The following is a 23,890-nucleotide window of genomic DNA, read 5'->3' on the forward strand; positions in this document are numbered from 1 at the left end:
AACACTTTGGGAGGCCAAAGCAGGAGGTTCATTTCAGCCCAGGGGTTAAAGACCAGCCTGGGTAACATAGGGAGACCCTGTCTCTACCAAAAATTTTTAAAATTAGCCAGGCATAGTGGTGTGCACCTGTGGTCCCAACTACTTGTTGAGGGTAAGCTGGGAGGATCGCGTGAGCCTGGGAAGTCAAGTCTACAGTGAGCCATCATTGCACTACTGCATTCCAGCCTGGGCAACAGAATGAGACCCTGTCTCAAAAAAAAGTGGGGGTGCTGAATTTCCTAGAAGGGTAATTCTTAGGGTTGAATTACCTAGAAGTTTGTCACTGACCTGTGTTCCTGAACTATAAAACATAAATATGTGGGTTAAGAAATAGTTTCTCTTGATAAATAACAATGAACAAATTAAGAGCAAAATCATTGTTCTGGGGTTGTTGTCCCAGAAACGCACTGACTACAGCTGATTAGGGTCCCTACAGAAACTAAGGATGCCAAGGACAGAATAACTGTGCTGGGATGTGCTAATGCAGTAGGCACACATAAGTATAAATTTTCTACAACAGTCAAAAGCTTATGGTCTCACTGTTTTCAAAGAGGGAATTTCTTATCAGTCCATTATTACGCTAACAAAAAGGCATGAATCAACAGGGACATCTTTTATGATTAGTTTTACTAACATTTTGTTCCAGCAAATTGTGCTTACTGCAGGGAAGCTGAACTGTATGATGACCACAAGATTTTGTTATTTTTGACTCTGCTCATCCTACATCTGAAATTCTCATAAAATAATGTTTATGTTATATACTTCTGCCCAACTATGACTTCATTAATTTAGCCCTGTGATTTGTGTACTCTTAGATTTATAAAGAGTAAATATAAAATCACTTTCTTGAACAGCATGTGAGTGGCAGTGAACAGTGGCATGAATGTGAAAAATTAAAAACAAAAATTTAACATGAAGAACACCTTATATTCTATTGCCAATGCTTGCCTCACAGTGACCAAAGACACAGTTGTGCGTGCCTGGCACAACCTCTGGCCTGAAACTCATGTTTAGGGATGATGATGAACAAGATGATGACTTTAAAGGATTTCGTATGTCAAGTGAGAAGGAAATAATGTCTTACCTCGTTACATACAGAAAAAAATATTTTCAGAGTCCATCAGTAAGCTGGAAGAAGTGAATACTGAAGTTTTTAACATCAGTAATGAGGCTTCAGTTGTTCATTCACTGAGTGGTGGTGAAATAGCCAAACGGTTCTGAATCAAAGTGATTGTGATAATGGTGATGATGAAGATAGTATTAACACTATAGAAAAAGTGCCTGTAGGTGACGTGGTAAAAATGTGTGATGTGCTTATTGAAAGACTAGAGCAGTGTGCCTTCTTTTTCATTATTTTATTTTATTTATATTTATAGAGATGGGATCTCACTTTATTATTTCCCAGGCTGGTCTCAAATTTTGGGCCTCAAATGATCCTCCTGTCTTGGCTTCCCAAAGTGCTGATATTACAGGCATGAACCACCATACCACGCCAGCATTCATTCTTCTTTTTCTTCCTTTCTGTCTTGTCTTTAAAAAATTTTTTCCCACAAACAGTCATTCCCAACCGCTATGCATTCTTAACAGAACAAGAAATCATGTCAGTTTATAAAGTCGAAGAGAGACTTCTAAAACAAGAATGTTGTTAATGAGGTAGATGACTGGAGGAAACATTTTAAAAAGCCACCCAGCAAAATGCCTCATTATCCTAGATAATTAAATTCATGGTCCCTTAACAGCGTCTGATGTTTATTCTCACCTAAGAAATAAAATCTAGTGTGCAGTATCCTTTTAATCAAAACACAGCATCATGGATGGAGACTGAAAGCCTGCCATTGTTGACTGTTGCTGCTTAACAGCTGATACAGGTATTCTGCTGATGCCTCTGTGCTGCTTAGTTTCCCAGAACACATTGGTTTTTCACTGTGTTAATAGTATATCATATTTTTCACTGTTAACTAATTATGTGTGAGTAAGTGTAAGAAAATAATTGCTTATCAGTAGCATATAAATTCAGCATCAGGAATGATGGTGATGCCAAAGAACCACAGATTGTCTATGAGTGGCCAAGATAGTGACACCGGTGCTAGACAGGTTCAGTGTGTACAAACTTTGTTTTATGTGTGAAATTACTAAAATATTGTGAAAATTACCTCCAAGCTTTGCGTATAAGGTACATATGAAACATAAATGTTCTATTTAGACTTGGGTCCCATCTCCAAGATATCTCACTATAAATATGCAAATATTCCAAAACCTGAAAAAAGCCAAAATATCCAATATTTCTACTTCATATAAGAATTACTATATATATTTATCCTGTTGTGACAGTTAATACTGAGTGTCAGCTTGACTGGATTGAAGGATGCAATATTGATCCTGGTGTGTCTGTGAGGGTGTTGCCAAAGGAGACTAACATTTGAGTCAGTGGCCTGGGGAAGGCAGACCTACCCTTAATCAGGTGGGCACCATCTGCTGCCAGCCAATATGAAGCAGGCGTAAAAACATAAAGTTATAAAATGGGCCTAGCCTCTCAGCCTACATCTTTCTCCCACACTGGATGCTTCCTGCCTTCCAACATTGGACTCCAAGTTCTTCAGTTTTGGGATTTGGACTGGCTCTCCTTGCTCTTCAGCTTGCAGACATCTTATTGTGGAAACTTATGATTGTGTAAGTTAATGAAGAGGAGTTTATTAAGTATTAACTTACACAATCATAAGGTCCCACAATAGACTATGTACCTATGTGTGTGTGTGTGTGTGTGGATATATTTATATATATGAAAGGGAGTTTGTTAAGTATTAACTTAAAAGGATATATATCTATATCCTATTAGTTCTGTCCCTCTAAGAGAACCCTAGATCATACAGATTTTGGTAGCAGGAGTGGTTCTAGAGAAACAGAAAATTAAGGATGGAGTTCTTTCACTGGTTTTGGAGTTTCAGGAGTTTGCTGCTTAATATGTTTAGACTCAAAAGTGCTAAGGACTCTATTTCTAATAGTATGGATAACACTGATAGTCCTCGGCATGAACTGTTTAAAGAGTTATGGAAAATAAATGCATTTGACACTCCTGATTCATTGCTCATGAGAGGCAAGGAGTTTAGCGACTCTATACATAATACCTTTGACCATATGTGGAGAACCAAGGAACATAATGAAGCTGGTTGGTTGCTCCTAAGTTCAGTGGACAACTGATGAAAGAAAATGATGAACTCAGGGATTCTGTCTCCTGGCTTCAGAAGCAGATACTGAGCCTCAAATCTGCTAAGATTGCCCTGATTGAGAGTCTTATCTCCTGTAGAGAAAGAGCTGAAATTGTGGAAAAACAGACACAAGCTCTTATCACGTGAGTGGCTGACCTGCAACAAAAGATTCATGCACAGCCTCATCAGTCTACTGTTAAACTGAGGGCATTGATTGGAAAAGAATGGGACCCTGCAACTTGGAATGGGGATATGTGGGAGCACCCTGATGAAGCTGAAGACTCTGAGTTTCTAAACTCTGATAAACCTTTTTTTGCCAGAATTAACAGCTTCCCCATTCCCAGTAGTGGTAACATCTCCTCCCAGACCCATGCTGCCTGCCATCAGCCTTTCCACATTTGTCTGAGGAGATAAACCCTGTGCTGCCTGAGGCAACAGTGATGGCCTCCCCTGAGGGAGTTGCCAGGCAAAATAATGTTGATTCTCCTCAGAAGTTACCCTCAACACTTCTGTTTGCTTCTTCATCTTCTTCTTTTTTTTCCCCCCTCTGTTTGCTTCTAAACCTATAACTATACCTGTAACTATACCTCTAGGGGCCTGGCAGAGGTGAGGTTGAGAATGTGACTCATGAGGGAGTGTGCTACACTTGAAAAGAACTGTTTGAGTTCCCTAATTTATATAAACAGTAATCTGGAGAACAGGCATGGGAATGGATATTAAGGATATGGGATAATGGTGGAAAGAACATAGAGTTGGGTCAGGCTGAATTTATTGATTTGGGCCCACTAAGCAGGGACTCTGCATTTAATGTTGCAGCTCAGGGAGTTAAAAAAGGTTCTAATAGTTTATTTACTTGGTTAGCTAAAATATGGATTAAAAGATGGCCTACTGTGAGTGAGCTGGAAATGCCTGATCTCCATTGGTTTAATGTAGAGGAAAGGATCCAAAGATGTAGGGAGATGGGGATGGTGTAGTAGATTGGTCACTTTAGACCTACTCATCCCAGCTGGAAAGGTCCAGAAGATATACCCTTGACCAATGCCTTCTGAAATAGATTTATTAGGGCAACACCTGCATCTTTGAAGAACCCTGTAATTGCTCTTCTCTGTGTGTCAGATCTAATGGTGGAAACTGCAGTCACTCAACTACAAAATTTAAATATAAAGGGAATAACTGGATCCTAAGGTGACAGGGGCCAAGTGACGGCACTCAGTGATCAAAGGCAAGTTGGGCATAGCTCCTGTAATGGACAGCAGTGGCAAAGCAGCAATCAGAATAGTCTGACTCGTGGAGACCTCTGGCATTGGGTAATTAATCAGTGTTCCTAGAATTGAAATTGAGAGTTCCAACTCAACTCTCCTGAGTCTCCAGCTTACTACAAGAGAGCCAGTCTGAGTCCCAGAACTGAAGAACTTGGAGTCTGGTGTTTAAGGGCAGGAAGCATCCAGCTGGGGAGAAAAATTTAGGCTGAGAAGCTAGACCCTTCTCGTCACTTCACATTTTTCTGCCTGCTTTATATTGACTCATGGCTGATTAGATGGTGCCTACCTGATTAAGGGTGGGTCTGCTTTCCCCAGCCCACAGACACACCCAGGATCAATATTGCATCCTTCAATCCAATCAAGTTGACACTCAGTATTAACCATCACAAGTCCACCCCTTGTCAACCAGAACCCATACACATCTCCTGAGATCATACATAATCTTAAATAAAGACAATAATAAGGTCATAATTACAGCTAACATAATACAACTATCCTTCATACAACTGGAAATGCACCAATCCCCAACCCAAATAATATTGCATAAAGTTAACAATATTTATATGCTGATACAAAGTCAATTAATCACATGTCACATGATAAAGGAGAAGAAAATAAAATGAAGATATTTTCTTAGTACAAATGTATACATACACAAACATGTTTTTTGACAAAAGAAGGAGGAAATACTCATGACAATTACAGTCCTCGTTTCAGCAGCTGGTCACGTGGTCATAGCTGATGTTGATTATTACCTTCTTCTATTACCCATTCTGTATTCCCTTTGCCTTCAGCAAGCACCACAACAGGCCTTATCTTTTTCCTGTTGGAGTGACCCAGACTTTCATTACTGAGTGGTCTGTCCATTTGTAGTCCTGCCTGCATGGGGCTGTTGTAGTTTCCCATTGACCTTAATCACAGGGCATGGTGATGCTAAGAGACGCCCTAAGAGATCTCTTGTATTCCATTCATACTCTTCCAAACCTCCGTTATGGAGTAGTAGACTGATTTCGTCTTGATAGTCTGGGTCAATCACCCCAGCCAACACCGTAACTCCCTTCTTAACCTGTTGACTTAAAGGTAAGAGGAGCCCAAAGTGTCCAGAGGGCAATCTTAACTTAATTCTTTAGTTTAATGGAATTGTTGTTGTGTCTCCTGGTGGCCACATTCCTTCCTCTGGAATTAAGACCTTTAGGCCAGCAGAATTTAATGTCATGGGAACAAGAAGCAAAAATTTTGCTAGTGGATTACTAGGGGTGATGGTATATGGTTCCACTTCCACTTGCACCCCTTGATTCCTGGACCTGTGAATCCTGGCTTTTGGAGAAACAGTACCATATAATGGACACTGTTTCGGAGCATACATGGCCTTCTGGAAAACTTTGCCCCAGACTTGCAAAGTATTGTCACCTAGTTGATATTGTAATTGTGATTTCAAAAATCCATTCCACTATTCTATCAATCCAGCCTCTTCGGGATGATGGGGAACATGGTAAGACCAGTGAATTCCATGAGCATGAGCCCACTGCTGCACTTCTTTAGCTGTAAAGTGAGTGCCTTGGTCAGAGGCAATGCTGTGTGGAATACCATGATGGATATTCCACATGGATAAGGCATTCCATGAGTCCACAGATGGTAGCCTTGGAAGAAGCATTGCATGCAGGATAGGTAAACCCATATCCGGAGTAAGTGTCTATTCCAGTGAGGACAAACCTCTGCCCTCTCCATGATGGAAGAGGTCAGATATAATGAACCTGCCACCAGGTAGCTGGCTGATCACCCCAGGGAATAGTGCCATATTGAGGGCTCACTTTTGGTCTCTGCTGCTGGCTAATTGGGCACTCAGTCATGGTCATAGCCAGGTCAGCCCTGGTGAGTGGAAGTCCATGTTGCTCCATGTGTAACCTCCATCCCTGCCACGATGGCCACTTTTTTCATGGGTCCATTGGGTGATGACAGGGGTAGCTGAGGAAAGAGCCTGAGTGATGTCCACAAAACAGGTCAAATTTGGTTGGCTTAGGAAAAAACTGAGGTAAGTTTTTTTTTTTTTCTTAAGTTAAGGTTATAACATCTGTGTATTTTTCTTTATGTGCTTTTAAAGTCCTTGTGACAGTGAGTTACAGGGCTTTGACTCCCGGGTCTAAAAAAGACATTAAGTCTTGCTAAATCTTAAACACTGACAGCAATTAAAGCCTCATCTTCAGGCCCAGTAGAAGATGCCAATGAAAATAAACTGCATTCCTGAGACACATGGCCAGAAATTAAAGCTATTCAACTCATCAACCCAGGGAGTATGACAGAAGAGGTAGGCATGTGAGATTGTAAAGGCTGATTTTGAGAGATAAAATAAGTTCAGTTTCTCTATAAACATAACCACTAATATAAAAGGCACACAGGTGCAAGACCAGCTTATGGGCCCTGTGTCAGATTAACAAGGTTCTTTTGAAGTATTAACCAACACCTCAATAAAGCCTACAAAGGTTATAAAAGGCTTATGGAAGTTATATCTTATGGTCAAGATTAAAACTTTATAGATTGTTTATATAAAATTTTGAAACACAAATTTAATTGGCTTCATGCTGTTTTTATTAGGGCTTATTGTTTAGAAAATTAAGTCTCCTATCTCAGAAAATGAAGGCTTTTGCTTTTTTTGAAATCCTTGAGTGATCAAGTTGGTTAAATGCATGACTTATTTGACAGTGACCTGTGATCCTATGTCGTGATAGCAAGTGTTTTAAGCCTTTGATATTTGACAAACTTTCCAAAATCAAATTATAAATTATGTCCTTTTTTGACCTAATTAATCCTTTAAGATATTAGGTTCCCTAAAGTCCAAAAATAACATATTTAGTTTATTTGTTATACAAATTATACAGGAAGCATTGTCAAATACGAAATGCTGTTTGGCTTTCTTTGGGCTGTATTTGTATAAATATATTACTGATATGTGTTCCAAAATTATGGGAAACTCCTATAATTCTGATATGACTTGGTGTATGTTATCAGTAAGAATTATAATTGTTATATTAAATTATTGTGTGCCACAGAGGTAACACATTTCCTTGTCAATAGTGTCTTTGACTGTGGCTGCCCTAAAACTTTTTGTCATCCACAGATAATTGTTGTCTTATTTCGGTCCTCTTTAGAAGGTGGTTTTATAATCAGCTATAAAACTTTAACAGGTGCTCTTGAATGTAGGTTTCTGATAAGATTGGAGATTGTGACATCAGAACAGAGGAAAAATTTTCCGGATTCATGGATAGATGAAATGTTCATGAATATCAAGCAGAATAGGAATTAAGTGTGTGGACTGAAGTAATAGACTAAAGTAATATTTTTGACTTTTGTTTAAAACATTGCTTTTTTTTGTTGTTTTTCAGAGACAAGGAAACCTTTCTTTTGAGCTATTTAAAGCTTTTAACAATTAAATAAAGTATACTTCTGTGAACAAAATTTGGAGCATATTTATTTCTCTCTACCTGATTTCTCTAGAATTTAGAAACTATTTGTGATTATTTTTAATTTATGGTAATATAGTTATGTTCATAAATGTAATGAGTCTGTTTTCATGTGTAACAAGACATAATTGGAGAAAGTGCTTATTTTTCCAAGGATTTGACTGAAATAATGTATTTTCCTTTAAGAAATCAAACTTGACTTATACAGCCAATAAAAGCCCTGTGGGAAAACTGGCCACATACCTTGTCTACACAGTTCCTGTACAGGGTTCCTGACCTGTGATAAGTAAAGAATGCCACTTTCTGACAAGTTCAGGAGCCCCAAGTTATCTTGGGACCTCAAGAGGAGGGGAATTCACCCAACCCATAGGTATTTGATCGTACAAATCCGTGGCTGGGCTTGGTTTTAAGAAAGTCTTACCTGAGATTCCTTCTGTGGAACAAAGTTCCATAAAAACCAATTTTAAAGGCCTATGTGAAAAGTAATTATTCTTGCTGCACTTTATACAAATCATCTGGCCAAGTATAATAAAGCAAATTGGGCCTAACATGATTTGTCTTTAGTAAAAATGGGAAACTGGAGGGAGAAAAATTTTGTTTCAAAACCTGTAGTACACCTGTTGTTAGATTCTAGTCTTGCCTAATGTTTTTCAAATTTTATTATTTTCTACAGTTTGGACTGAATTCTAATTTTTCCTGGCTACATAACTCCAGAATAATATTTTCAATTTTTTTCTTCTTTCTTTTCCTTTTTCCTCCATTTTTCCTAATTTGAAATCACTGAAAATTAGACTGTGCTTTATTAAAGTCCTGAAAACTGAAGCTAGACAACTTAAACTTCAGAAGAAAATAACAGCAACCTAATGACATACATAAGCCACTTTCATACCTGCCTGCTGATGTATGGACTTTAGAGTAATGTGGCCTATATCAGTTTTCAATTTTCCAGGATTGTTCTTTTGTTTGTTGTTGTTTTTCTCCCTTCCTTCCCCTATTTTGTCTTCATAGGATATGAGACTTCACAAGCTGCTAAAATGACCTTTCCTAATAACTCAAGACCTACCTGTTTAGGAATAGACCATTCTAGCAATGAGAGATCAGACAGAAGCTGAGACCAGAAATTCATTTTCTTCTAAAATGCTTTCTCCAAAAAATTTTAAAAACAAAAGGGGGAAATTATGAAAGGAAAATAAATATTGGGGCCCCCAAATCACTAAGCTAAAGGGAAAAGTCAAACTGGGAAGTGCTTAGGGTCAAGGAAACTTTTCTTTTGAGCTATTAACAGCTTTAACAATGAAGTACACTCCTGTGAACCAAATTTTGTTCAAATAAAGAGACTCATATGCAAATAACTATATTGCCAGAAGTTAAGAATACTCACAAATAGTTTCCAAATTCTGAAGAAATCAGGTAGAGAGAAACAAATATGCTCCAAATTTTGTTTACAGGAGTATATTTTACTTAACCGTCAAAATCAGTCAGTAGCTCAAAAGAAAAGTTTCCTTGCCTGAAACAGGGCCAATAGCTTTTGACTGTTGACTTATTCTATTCAAAGTTGTCCCTCCATTCACTGAGATAAATGCATATCTGATTGCCTCCTTTGGAAAAGCTAATCAGAAACTCAAAAGAATGCAACCATTTTCCTCTCATCTACTTGTGACATGGAAGCCCCCCTGCTTCTAGTTGTCTGACCTTTCTGTATGAAACAAATGAACATCTTATATATATTGATTTATGTCTCATGTCTTCCTATAAAGTATGAAACCAAGCTGTGCCCCAACCACTTTGGACACATGTCATCAGGACCTTCTGAGGCTGTCATGCGTGCATGTCCTCAACCTTAGCAAAATAAACCTCCAAGATTAACTGACCTCTCTCAGTTATTAGGGCTTCAAAAAACCTATATGATATAGAAGTTTATTTTTTGACAGGAGAAATAAGAAAAAGGATAATCAATATCTAGATGAAAATGCATAGGTGATACATGAAAACATAGGCTAATGAGGGAATCAGGAATAGGAAGAGAGTGCAAGCATGGTGGGTGAGAAGGATGGGTGCATGAAATATGGGTCGGTATAAGCAGTACAGAATTATTTATATCCAGCTACCTTCTTCTTGGGGGACAATTTCTGACGAACAGTTATTACTTTGAATCAATCTATCCTTGATAGAATTTACAAGGTTTTTCTTTCCTTTTGAATTCTCAGCATGTAAAAATGGTATTAAAGTCTTCTATTTTGTCAGGTACAAAAGGTTGCTTGAATTTTCCATTGCAGACTAGAAATAATGAACCTTAGAAGCCTGGGCTCACATGTTAGGATTCTTCCTTCCTGGAGATCCCTTTATATTTAATTTGCTTCATTAGTTGTTGCTGCAGTGAGAATTGGTGAGCAATAATACTGACCTTATAGGATTTTTGTCAAGACAGGAGCACCTTGCATAACAGCAGGCACATAGAAAATACTCACCAAAGGGCAGCTGGGAGAAGTTATTACTTGTACGGTGACCAATAACAGGATATAAGAGAACACTATGAAATGACTCAACACACCTTGACTTCACTTCTTTACTACAGAAAAAAAAAAACAAAAAAAGAACACAGGAAGAACAAACATTTCCTTGCTAGGAAGTAAATTATAATGGTCACAAACACTATGTCTACTATGCTCTGCTCTGTGAAGAATAATTTTTTTTCTTCTTTTCAAAAACATCTCTTAAATGCTAACAGTGTTCTTCTCTTCTTATGCACACATATCAATGGGAAATTCATACTTAGAAAAACTGGCTCCTTTGTGATATGAAGAGTCAAACCTTTGACTCTAGTATATAAGTCATTGGAGGATGACCTTAAATTTAATGAAGGCAGAGATAGGAAGAAATTAAGAAATTTATTAACTACAAAAATGACCTACTTTCTGGTTTTACATGCCTTGGTATATTAACTTATTTTCTAGAATGCATTGCTTATTGAACTTAATTGTTAAAAGCTGTATCACTACTGTTAAAGTGATACTGTTAAAAATAATATCACTACTATTAGGACATTGATTCCTATGTAATCTATACTCCTATTTGCAACATCACTGTAAAACCTTGGATAATCACGTACTACCTCTGACCATTAGTTTCTTGTCTGAAACTTAGAAATAATAATACTTATCTAACAGTGTTATTGGGGCTACTAAATTAAATAAAAATTGTAAAAATATTGAGCATTGTTTTGCATGTCCATAAGCGTTTGAAAATGAGAGGATGGCCTAAAGTTCTGTTAACTTTCCTGGATTCTAATTCAGCAGATTGTCAAGAATACAATTCAATGGAACATTTAATATTTTGTCTCCATGATGGTAAAGTCAAACAATTATATTTCTTTAATAAACTTCTATAAGATATGTTTATTTATTGCTTTGAGAGATATAATCCTGCTTTTAATTTTGAAGTCTTGAAAAAACTACAATAAACAAAGGATTTTGAAGAGAAATCATGATTACGGAGATAATAACATGAAAAAGAAAATAAGATATTTTATTTATGAAGTAAATTTAAGAGTAAATGCAGATCATTTTAAACCTTGACCTACAGAAGTATAACAAGTATTTGTAGGGAAGAAATAATTTGACAGTGTATAAAGCAGTAAGATGAGTTTCTTTTCTGTCACATAAATGCCGATAGCCTTCCAAAACTCTTCTGATGATGAGAATCACAGCATAAAGCTGGGTGGAAACCAAGGACATACTCTACCCCAGGAATAGTAGACTTTATCTTCCGATATTTCTCCTGTCCCTGACTGTTGCAATGAGGTGTTGCGTACTAGCTAGCTATATAGAGGAGGTTAGGAGGTTGGGGCAAAGAATTTATTTAAAAAGATGCTCTATTGAAAATCTTGGGTTATTACCCCAATAGGTAAAAAATGCATTAAACTCATCTAAGCTGGCATCAATATAGTTTGAAAAAATGTAGATTACCAGGCTGATTTGGTTCACCAGGAAGCATTGAGTAAACATCTGTGTGTGGCACTATAAAAAGAAAACTAAACAGAAATGTCCTGCTTCAAGGGTATAATTATAGGCAATTTTTATAAAGGCATCGATACATCCAGGAAGTCCACAAAAGCCTGCTGGTTCCAGTTTTCCTAAAGTGTGAGAGGATTCAGGAAATAAGCTACTATACCCCATAAAGTTAGAAGGACCTTAAGACATCCAGTGAGACTGCCAGTTGAGGATTCTGGTTCAGATCAAAAAAGATCTGTCAGAAACTGACTGCTAGAAAAGGGACTGTTGAGGCTCTTTTTCGAATCCATGTTTGAGAGGGCAAATGACAAGCACCCCCTTTGGCTCAAAGGGGAGAGGCAGAGTCCAGGATGTTTAACATTCATTAGGCACTATATACTGAACAGATCACGTAAGAGATGCATATTTATTCATGTGAACGAAGTAGGTAATATCTTAAACATGCTACGTAATTTGAAACATGTTGAAGACAGTTTTTGAAAGAACGTTTGATTTAATAAATGCTAACAAAAAGGAGTATCTTCAAATGGGGGAGGGGTTGAGGAAGAAGACATATCTTCCTTTGTGTTCTTATGTTTCTCTAGGATCACAGAGGAGTTATGTTTTAAAGATATGCAACATAAATTTTTTTATGTGGCTTCTTAAACTGAAACAGGAAAATGACCTTCAAAGAATTTCAAAGCAGAGAATGAGGTATTAAAATACAATGAGTTTCTATTGCTGTTTGTTTCCAAGTATGTAATGCAAAGTGCATCAGCACCATGGAAGAGGCCCTTCTTAAGAAATCTGCTAGCACATTTGTTTTTCCAATAGGTAAATTGTCTGACTGTTCTTAGATACATTTATTCAATAATGGAAGTAGAAAATCTTGAATCACTTCTTTTTATACAGGCATATTTCTCAGCAGTTTGAAAGGACTGTTTTATCCTTGCAAATATGACCTTAGTTTTCCAAATAACCATAAAATTATTTTTTCTTTGCTGTCACTCATAATTACTTGCAGAATCAAATAATTGTTCAGTTTGTTATTGCTTCTTAAAACTACAAAATAAAAGTATCCAGATCATTTTAGTTCAGAGATGTTACAACTCTGATAGCTTTGATTATTCTCTCCTAAAAGTCAGTCAATTGAAAATTATGGAGCTCAAGTCAGTAAAAGTATTTCCATGAGTAGTGAATTTTGCTTCAGGAGATGAAACGCCAGTACTTCTGTAAAGAAAAGTAATATGAATCAATACCTGTGGTGCAGGTGTGCTTGGCAGGCAGTGATATATAACTCCACATGGTGTCCAAGTTCTAGAACCCCTTATGAGAAGAGTGGCTGATGATACAGAACAAACTTCATGCAGAGATTGCTACTTAGTAACATGCTGAGCCATTATCTTGGCTGAGGATTTCTATGAACCAGAGTGACCCAGGAGTTGACCCAGTTCAGTGCGTGTGGAGTCCTAAATGATAACTGTTTGACCTGGTCAGCTGTTCAGGCTCCACCCCAAGACCTGCTGAATCAGAACCTGAATCAGCAATTGATGTAACAAGCCCTCTAGGTGATTCTGTTGCAACTAAAGTTTGAGAACCACTGCCCTAGACAGAAGCACAGAGAAGGAGCATTTAATTCATCCTTGGGCAGCCAGGGAGGCTTCAAAAAAGTCATTAATTTTGATAGAAATTTGTGAGGGATGAGAGGAAGATCAGAATGACTGTAATACAAAGAGCAAGCATTTAAGAAAAAATAGAGAATTTGTCCTACAAAAGATGTAGTTATGAAAATGGAATATTAAGTGTGTAGGCAAAATAGTGGGAAAGATGAAAAATTGTTGCAGACTTTGTGTGCCATGAGAAGTATCGGCATCTTTGAAGAGCCACTTAAAGTAAGTGGAGTAGATGGTTGAAAGAGATCACAGAGGAAGGAGGTTGTAAAAGCCAACGTAGAATTACAAAAGAGAGAATGGATTCAACAGTTTCTTATAAGGTATATAATTAGCAGTGTTTGGTTTTTGATGGAAAGAAGCAGAAAGGGAATAACAGGATGAGAACCAGTTTTCCTAGATGGAGGAGAAGAGGAAGGTATTGTCACCAAATGAGATATGAAATCAAGAGGAGAATATGTGTGCAGTGCATGCACATGCACTCATTTAGACATACTGAGTTTGCAAATGCTATAGGACCTCTTAAGGTTGATGTTCATTAGGAGACTAAATTTTATGTCTTAAGTCCTAAAGAGAGTGTAGGTTGTAGGTTATACAAGTCATGAGAAAGGGCAGGATTCCTTAGGACTGCAATATGAAGCTATAGAAATTTTGTTTTCCTTAACTACTTTTAGCTCATGGATCTTCTTCATTATCTGAAGGAACTATTGAACCTCCTCCCAGAGAAAGGCACTCACAGGTAAAACTCTGCCTCCAATCTCTGTGTTTATGGACCTCTGAGTGAAGCTCATCCTCTCATGTCTAAGGACCCAGATGAAGAATACTTGATGTGTAGTTCCAGTTGCCATGTGGTTTCAGAAGCCTTAGAAATCATGATTAAAATAGTACTAGATCAAGGTTGTGTAAGATAATGCTCAATACAAGTTAGATAACAATAGCAAAATAAGTGTTAAGTATTTCAATTTTCCAAAAATGAACCTGAACCTTCTCATTTCCCTCTTTCTTTAATCTCTCCACACTACATGCCATATTCCAGCTAGGAGAAACAAAAAACAAACAAACAAGAAACAAAATAAAGCAAAACATATTCATAATCCTTCCGTCCATAAAATCCAAATCTCTTTGCTCTATATCCTTAAGCTGACTTTGTTTCTTACATATTAGATTTGGGGATAGTATTGTCTAGTATAGTTTTTCCTGCAGTATATAGAGGAAAGGTCATGGGCAAATTCATGCTATTTGAAACCATGATTTTAAATCTAGGCTGTGTAATTTGTGAATTCTATTACCTAAACTTTAGTATCTTGGTTTCTGAAACTCAGTTTTTTCATCTATAAAAAGGGTTAATGACTCCTATTTGGGAGACTAGCAAATTGAGATTAATAAATGTAGATTTTGCAGGAACATTAAGTAGAGCGCACTGTAGACAGCACGTCTTCTCCTAAATCTTAATCAAGGCCAGGATCTGAGAGAAGTGCTCATGAGAATTGATAAAACATTATTAGGTTGCTGAACCATTCCAGGACATGTAAAAAAAATGAAGAAAGAAAATATCTACCAGATCTCTTCTCAGGGAACATGTTTGTCTTTGGTTGGAAGGAAATACTTTGATAAGCCGCTTGGAGTGTGAGGTGAGACGCCTCCTTCCCCCAAGGAGTATTTTGAATAAAAACAGATGGTCATTAAACTGCCTCCCTCAGAGGGTGGGTCCAACTTAAAAGAGGAGCTTTAATTTGTAAAGTAGGTTTTGCAGAGCAGAGCTGAGGCCCCATCACTGGCTTTAACCTACCCTACCCTGCCCCCATGAGACTAACAGCTTCTTCTCTAAATAAATGTTAAATAAAAAATTTTAAACCTATTGAATTAATATTATGCAAATTGGCTGACCACCCTGCATTTCTGAGTGCTTGTTCCCATAGTCTTAATGTGGCTAAAATATTGGGGTGAAGTTAGTTGTGGGAGTTCAGTTGAAACAGAGAGCATAGATTTCATGTATGTGGCCACGTAGGTTTCTCCCCAGATGGTGCAATTGATTTGTCGTGCTTTGTTGAAGCAATATTCTAGGGCTTGCTTTGATTTTATTGTGAATCTTGAAAGCATTGACATGATGTTCCTAGAAAACGTTAGGGACCTTAAGAACTCTTAAGAAGTGAGGGTGACAAGACGGGTGGGTTTGGTTGTGCTAAAGTAGTCCTATCTGTGATTGGTTCTAATTTTTATAATTCTGAATAGAATGTTTTTGTGAGAAAAAAAGGTATAGGGTTTAAAATGTTTGAAAATCCACTTGAAAAATTTGTGAGGTTTACACTCCTGTGGAACAAACAAAAACCATAACATAATTTTCACAATTTATATCATTGATTTCACGTATTTATATTTGTTTTAGCTCATTTTTGAAAGTTTAATTGCCCCTTCAGCTCTCTCCTTCCACAGGCCTTACCTATGATAGTTTCCTCTTCAACAAGTAAACAACAAAGCCCCGCCTCTTTCTTACAGATTGTGTGGCAAATGCATGAAATTACAGAGTGTAGTGTTGGCTTTCATTTTTTTGAACTCTTTTCTGAGTTTTGGGTTAGCTTTTCTCTGTAGTTAATTCTTCCCCTTAAAGTTAGAGTGAACATCAATATTTTACCAGTTACTTTCATGTCTCATCTGTCTTCCTGCTCTTCTGACTAAATCCCACTTTGTGTCTGACTAAGCCACGTGGCTGTGATGGAGGGGAAAGGACTAGTCTTCTCCACGTAAAGGATGAGACCCCGAGTGAAATGCGCGAATGACAGAGTGGAACTTCCATTTCTGGGAGGACCAATGGGTGTAAAAAAAGGAGATATTCCTTGATTCTTTTTTTCTTTCAAATGAAGATCGATATGTTTAACTTGTGGACGAGAACATGGATAGGTTTCAAAACAAGAGATTTGTTACGTTTACTATAGATTCACTACAAAAGGTGACAAACTACCAACTGTAAAACGGGGCTTAAATCTTTGGTGATCAGAACATCATCTCAGGAAAAGTATGCTGTGGAATGTGTGCTATTAAACCCTCTCACAAATCACTGTGAAGATGAGAACTTGAAGGAATATAAGACACATTGTAGTATATTGCTTCTAAATTTACTACACTCTTATCCTTCAAAGTTCCTTGAATGAACTTTAGAACTGTTTTTGAATTAGTGCCTGTGACAAGAGGTACCATGGGCCAATGTATTTTCCTTTTAATTAGGGAACACACATAATTTAGAGAAATAAAGGTGAATCTTAGAAACTCTGTTTAATGGTTTTTAGTTTAGTTACAAACTTCTTTTTTATTAAAATTAGCTTGTAATAAAAAGAGAAGCTACTTGATAGTATAAATTAGTTGCCTTAAACTGATCTCCTTTTATTTTTTCATCAAGTTATAGAAGGAACTCAGTAAAAAAGCGGAACTTTCTTGAATTTCCAAGGGTAGATACATTTGGAGGTATTATGGGGAAGAGAGAAGGCCTATGGTAGTGCAGAGAGGAACTGTGACATGGGAAAACATAAAAGACAAAGAAGAAGTGGAAAAGTCCCACTGTTTTTAGCCAGTTCCAGCAAGAACTAATGAAATTTTCTCTGAAATACCCCACTCCATCCCCCTGCACCCAGACACACAATCCAATGGTTTCCATTAAAACTGGAAGTTTCAGAACCATAGCTAATCTGCAATGTAAGCACATGGAATCAAAAAGGCTAATGGATTCCATAGTCATCAACCACCCTCCTGCTTTGGATCACAGACTAGGGAGGCATGGTTTGAACATGTGAAATAAATGTAGAGATTACATAATGCAGCTTTAAATTGTAGTTCATTTTATTTGTTTTTTGTTTTCTTTTTTTTTGAGACAGAGTCTCGCTCTGCTGCCCAGGCTGGAGTGCAGTGGCCGGATCTCAGCTCACTGCAAGCTCTGCCTCCCAGGTTCATGCCATTCTCCTGCCTCAGCCTCCCGAGTAGCTGGGACTACAGGCGCCCGCCACCACGCCTGGCTATTTTTTTGTATTTTTTAGTAGAGACGGGGTTTCACCGTGTCGGCCAGGATGGTCTCGATCTCCTGACCTCGTGATCTGCCCGTCTCGGCCTCCCAAAGTGCTGGGATTACAGGCTTGAGCCACCGCGCCCGGCCATAAATTGTAGTTCATTTTAAACATACCACTATTAGGAAAATGTGTGTGTGTGTGTGTGTGTGTGTGTGTGTGTGTTTCTAGGGGAATGTGGTTTGGAGAAGTATGATTTATGTGATCTGGGAAAATCCTTACAAATGAATTCCATCCCACCCTCTCAAGAAAATAATATGATTGTAGCAGCTACCTGATTAAGCTGTATTCTATTACTAGTCTATGATCAGTATCACTCTGCTGCTTGTCTTATATGCCGGCACAGTAAATAACAACAAGAAGCCGTTAAAATAAGTATTTATAGTTAAGTCTCGATCGGTCACACAAGAGGGTTTTTGGTTGTATTGAATGGAAATAATTGTTTCTCTAACACACTTTCAATAGCATTAATAAGACCCACTTAACCAAATGTCATATCTTATGTTCTGTGAGGAAATATCTTACCTCAAAGTATAGTCTAGAGTGTCAGGAAGGAGTGCTAGAAGAACCTGGTTCTCATTTCTTAAATTTTCTCTTATGATACTTATCAGTGCTATGAGTATTCAGAGAAATGTCTTAGTAAAAAGGGTTGACAGCGCTCCCAAGAAATCAGTGAAATAATGAGACAAAAGCATGAGTCAAATAGAGTTGGAGGCCACTGATGAATAAGTTTCAGAATACAGAAGGCTTCAAGTAGTAGAAAAAGTTTCTATTTATCTTTTTAAAGCTACTGTATATACAAATTAAAACTAAACTAGTCCTCTCATCCTTGGTTTCAATGACCATAAAGCAAAAGGGCATATACCAGATTTGCCTTGGTTGCTACAACCAATTTATTGTTTCAGAAGATTTAGAATCTTCTGAAATACAATATTCCTAATTTTTCCAAAGATTTTCATATTATGCATTAGTCTCCAGGAAATTATCATATTGTATCAATTTCATAAAATACACTTCTTTCATAATCACTAATTTCCACAGTGATATACGGAAAGATATAAGAAAATACTATAAGAAAATACGCTATTTTCTGGGCAGGCGCTGTGGCTCATGCCTGTAATCCCAGCACTTTGGGAGGTCGAGGCGAGTGGATCACCTGAGGTCAGGAGTTCAAGACCAGCCTGGCCAATATGGTGAAACCCCATTTCCACTAAAAATACAAAAATTAGCCAGGCGTGGTGGCATACACCTGTAGTCCTAGCTACTCAGGAGGCTGAGGCAGGAGAATTGCTTGAACTCAGGAGGTGGAGGTTGCTAGTGAGCCGAGATTGTGCCATTGCACTGTAGCCTATATTGTCTGTGCTTAGATTGTGAGTCTTTCAAAGAAATGCTAATTGCTTAACGTCTGAAGAAACTTCATCTCTCAGAGTAATTTCAATTTTCTTTTGACTATTAAGTTTCTGGTAGCAGGAAGGCTTAATTTGGCAAACCCTTGCATTTTAAAAGTTTAAAATGAGAGAAACAGAAGGCCACCAAAGAACCATTCTGAAATAGAAATATGTTCTAATTCAAAAATTATTCGTTCTAGCCCCCAGGATGAAGACAAATTGCAATTAGGCCTTGTAATGGAATAATTGCAAACATATTTTCTCCAAATACCTAGGAGAATAAATGATTTTTCCAACAAAATACTTTATCAATAAGCAGAAGCTTTCAAATACATATGTGACATGTACCTTTATCAAATGATTGCTTAATAGAGTTTTACAGATCAGCTGAAAGTTTTTAAATCAATTTATTTTTGATTTTCAAATAATTTTTTTTCTTTAATTTTGCCAGGGAAATTGTTTAAATGAGCCAGTATTCCACAAACCATAGTGAAACAAAAGAAGTTGACATTTTAAATAAGGCAACAAGCTTTCATACTCCTGAAACTTCTTATACTATGGATTAATTTTGCTTTCTTAAAATTCTAGCTATCTTGGTTTTCACAACACAACATTTTTCTTGGTTCTGCTTCCTCTGTGGTCATCTTTTTTGGTTTGTTTGATCTCTTTTGTCCTCATCCTCTTCCTAATTTTTAAATGTAAGTCTTCCTTTCAGGGTTGGGTCTTTGTTTCCAATCTTTCCCACTTTGCTGCCATGTGCCCAGGCTCAGTCTCTCTTCTAAAACACGGTCCTTTGTATTTCTTCCTAATGTGTTGAAAATCAAAGTCATCACACCTTTTTCCACGAGTTTCCAGGCTCTGTTTGTAACAGAACCATTTCCTCAGTCATACTGTCTCTTTAAGCATCTGAGATGTCTCTTACTTTTCTTCTAGTTCCTGGGTCAATCACCCCATCACTGCAGCCATCTTTCTCTCTTCTATTTCTTCTTCCTTACCCTTGTTTCAGGCAGTCATTTTTCCCTTGCATAATATAATGAAATGTAATTGATGTCCCTACCTCTTGTCTCTGTCACGATGAATGCCATGGTAATACTTACAAATCAATCTTCCCGAAGTATAGTATTAGCTATGTCAATTCTCTACCAAAAATCCTTACGAGTTTGCCATTTTCTGCTATGTAAAGTACAATATTCTCATCCTGGCACACAAGTCCATCCAAATACGGGCCTACCATGTTCTCATCCTCTCACAGTAATGTGTATCTCAGCCAAACTGGTGTTGTTGGTATTCCTAGGACTAACTTCGTGATTTCCTAACTTTTTGCCTTCATCAATGCTTTTCCTTTAATGAGGACTTTCCTACCCTATCATCTGCCTCAAGTTGTTAACATAGCGCTTAATTTTCAAATGCTACCTTACACAGGAAGCCTTCCTTCAACTTCTAGCCAGGCACAATTCCTTTTGTTTCTTTTATCTTCATCTTCCCACAGCATTGTGCTTGTATGTTTCTAGTGGTACCAACCTTGTTCCACTTTAGCTATTTGAGGATGTGTTTATTGCAATTCAACACATTTTTAATTACTCATATATAAAATAAAATGAAGGGCACCTATTACAGTGTAAAGTCTCTGGGGGAAGGACTGGCTTATTCATATTTGTCTTTGATGTAGCACACCGCAGGGGCCTACGCAGTAATAGATGCTTTAATTACTATTGGTTTTACTGAATTGTGAAGACAGCAATAATATTTAGTACATGTACATTTAGATATGTTTGCTCTGCAGTTATTTGAGGCATCTTAGAAAACAATCTAAGATTTAAGTCCTAAGGGATATCGTTTTTCAGATTTTAGAAGTCAGGATGGTTCTTTGGAGTTTTCATTTTTTCTTTTAATGAAATGAAAATAAAGCTGATTTAGCGGAGTCGGCGTCTCTGTCACGTTATGTCTGAGGCGGCTGCCATGGGCACGACGGATACTGCGGATTGCGCGACAGCCCGCGTGGGGTCCGCCGCTCTGCTAGCGCCGGGAGCTGCGGTGACACCATGAGCCGGGGCACCCATTCCCTCCACAGCAAGATCAGCCGCATCTCCAAGGCAGAGATCTGCTACGAGGGCACCTCTGCACAGCCCACACCTAGAACCCCACCGTAGCCCTCGCCAAAATTCCATTTTCTGGTACAGAAGATACATCGTCCAATACCACCTCGAGATGAAGTATTGGAATATATTGTGTTCTATGGGAGTGACATTAAAGACCTCACTGTTTGTGAGCCATCAAAACCACAGGGTTCTGTGCCTGAAGACCCAGCTATCCTTCAGTCCTCACTAGGCTCATCAACTTCTTCATTCCAGTGAGTGGGTTCTCACGGGCCTTTCGCCAGGATGCCCATATACAGTCAGTTCAGTCCAAGCTCCTTAGTTGGGTAGGAGTTTCCTGCTGTTGGTGTTGCTGGAAGCTCTTTGGCATCGTTTGGAACAGAAACATCAAACAGTGGTATCTTACCCCAAAGTAGTGTGTTGGCTCTGCCTTAACACAGGATACAAGATCTCTAAAAGCACAGTTGTCTCAAGTTCCCTCAAGCCCTCAGTTAGACATTTTGAGGAAAGCTCAACCGTGGAACAAGCACTGAAGACTGTCTCCGACCATTTACCTGCTCCAGCACCTCTTGGGAGAAGGAGTCCTGTATCAACTAGGCCTTTGCCATCTACCAACCAAAAAGCAATAGAGAATCAAGAGCACTGGTGAGCTGAAGTACACAATGTTCCAAGACCAGAAAACGAGCAACTCAGAAATGATAGCAAGAGACAAGTAGCTCCAGGTGCTCCTTCAGCTCCAAGGAGAGGGCGTGGGGTTCAGCGAAGTACCAGGGGAAGATTTGGTATTCTACGAGATGGACCAATGAAATTTGAGAAAGGTTTTGACTTTGAAAGTGCGAATGCACAATTCAACAAGGGAGAGATTGACAGAGATTTTCATAATAAACTTAAAAGAAGATAAACGTGAGAAACAGGAGGAACCTGTAAATGGTGAGGATAACGGTGACCCAGGAGCTGATACCCAAAACAGTAAAGGAAATGCTGATGAAGAAGATGCGCTTGGACCTAACTGCTAGTAGGAAAAAACTAAATCCTTCTTTGATAATATTTCTTGTGATGACAATAGGGAACGGAGATCAACGTGGGCTGAAGAAAAAAGATTAAACGCTAAAACATTTGGAATCCCACTTTATCCAAACCGTGGCCGTGGGAGATGCAGAGGCAGAGGAATCCTCGGTTTCTGTGGTGGCAGAGGGCATGGTGGTGGCAGATGTGACACTTTCACCATCCCTGGAAGATCTCACAGTGGATTCGGAGGAGGTCATGGGGGCAGGGAGTGTTCGGATTTCGAATCTAGGAAAGAAAACAAAGTTGCTGGATAGTCTATAAACAAGTCTCTGAAAAGAGGTGAATTTTTAGCTCTTCATGGTCCTGAAAATTGATTTCAGTCTTTGTGAAGAATGAAGTGAATTCGCTGTACGTTTGTCATCAGCACTGGGTTTTTGTTTTGTGTTTATTTTTCTGCTTAATTTCAAAGATAAAATGAGGTTACTTTGTGGGGTGGGGAGGAGAAAGCCTAATCTTAAAAAATGAACATAAAATATATTTGGAATAGCACACGGTGAAGCAGTTCCTTATGTACAGTTAAGCAGTACTTCAGTGGGACTTATAAGTATTTTTTCCTCACTAAAAGTGTATTTTTTTTAAATTACTAAATCATATTTGGCAATTGCAAGTTGCCTGCAAATAGGGCTGTGATACTGTGTTTTGGGCCACAGAAGGTTGTGTGTGTGCATGTGTGTATCTTTCTCCTTTCTTTTGGGGAATCCTGTAATATGAGGTAGCTTATTTCATCAATTATTTAGGATGCTGGATGGCAGAGAATTTTCAGTCAACTAGGTACACACAGTAAATACCGTTTCTTAGGCAAAGGTAACATTTTATATAGTTGTAAAATTCCATTATATTTCATTGCCAAAGAAACATTAAGAACTTTGTATAGCCACATAAAAAGCAACCAACTTTTTAAAGAATAATCATTTTAAAGTCAGAAAAAAAGCTGATTTTAATATTTATGCTCAGGGCAATATCTGTCTTGGTATTCAGAAAGTTGTGAAAATACAAATGGATTTTTTGTGTCTTCCTTCCTATTTTGCTTGCATCAGATCACTTTGCCTCATCTTCTCATCTGTAAACTGGGGAATAATATTATCTACTTCATATAGTGGTTGTGAGATTTCCTTGAATTAATATATGTGAAGCCATGAGCACAATGCTTAGCATAAGATCATTAACAGTCATCAGCAAGGAAGAAACCCGAGAACAATTGGATTGAACGTGTCTGCAGTCACGCGCAGGTTTTTCTTGAATCCTTATCTTCATCTAAGTCCTTGTATCCTGCATATGTGAGCAATAGCTAAAGTGAACTGTGGTTATTTCCCTCTTTCAGCTAACTTCAATCACTGCTTCTGAGTAAACATTGCAGGTTGTGTTTGGTGAGGGATTCAAGGCCTTTATGCTTCATGGTGGAGTGAATCAAATTCTACATCAATTGCTTAATTAAGATTATGAAAAAATAGATAAATTTCACTTGAGAAAAGGACTAAATCTGATTTGTCCATCCATGTACCTCAGTCCATGGCACACTGCCTGGTGTATTGCAGGCACTCAAACACTTTTTGTTGAATGAAGAAGTCAGTTAATGGAGATAAACGACTAAGACATAACTTGTTTTTCTTACCTTTAGAAGATATCCTAGAGATGAACTCCCTTTTTTGAGAGCAATTAGCA

The 23,890-nt window shown here is 38.0% G+C and overlaps 1 pseudogene; it reads left to right on the forward strand.

Moving 5' to 3' along the window:
* The first annotated feature begins 21,106 nt into the window (after positions 1-21,106).
* LOC112623702 lies at positions 21,107-22,501 on the forward strand (annotated as a pseudogene).
* The last annotated feature ends 1,389 nt before the right edge of the window (positions 22,502-23,890 follow it).

The sequence above is a fragment of the Theropithecus gelada genome, chromosome 4, assembly GCF_003255815.1.
Source record: "Theropithecus gelada isolate Dixy chromosome 4, Tgel_1.0, whole genome shotgun sequence".
Classification (NCBI taxonomy): domain Eukaryota; kingdom Metazoa; phylum Chordata; class Mammalia; order Primates; family Cercopithecidae; genus Theropithecus; species Theropithecus gelada.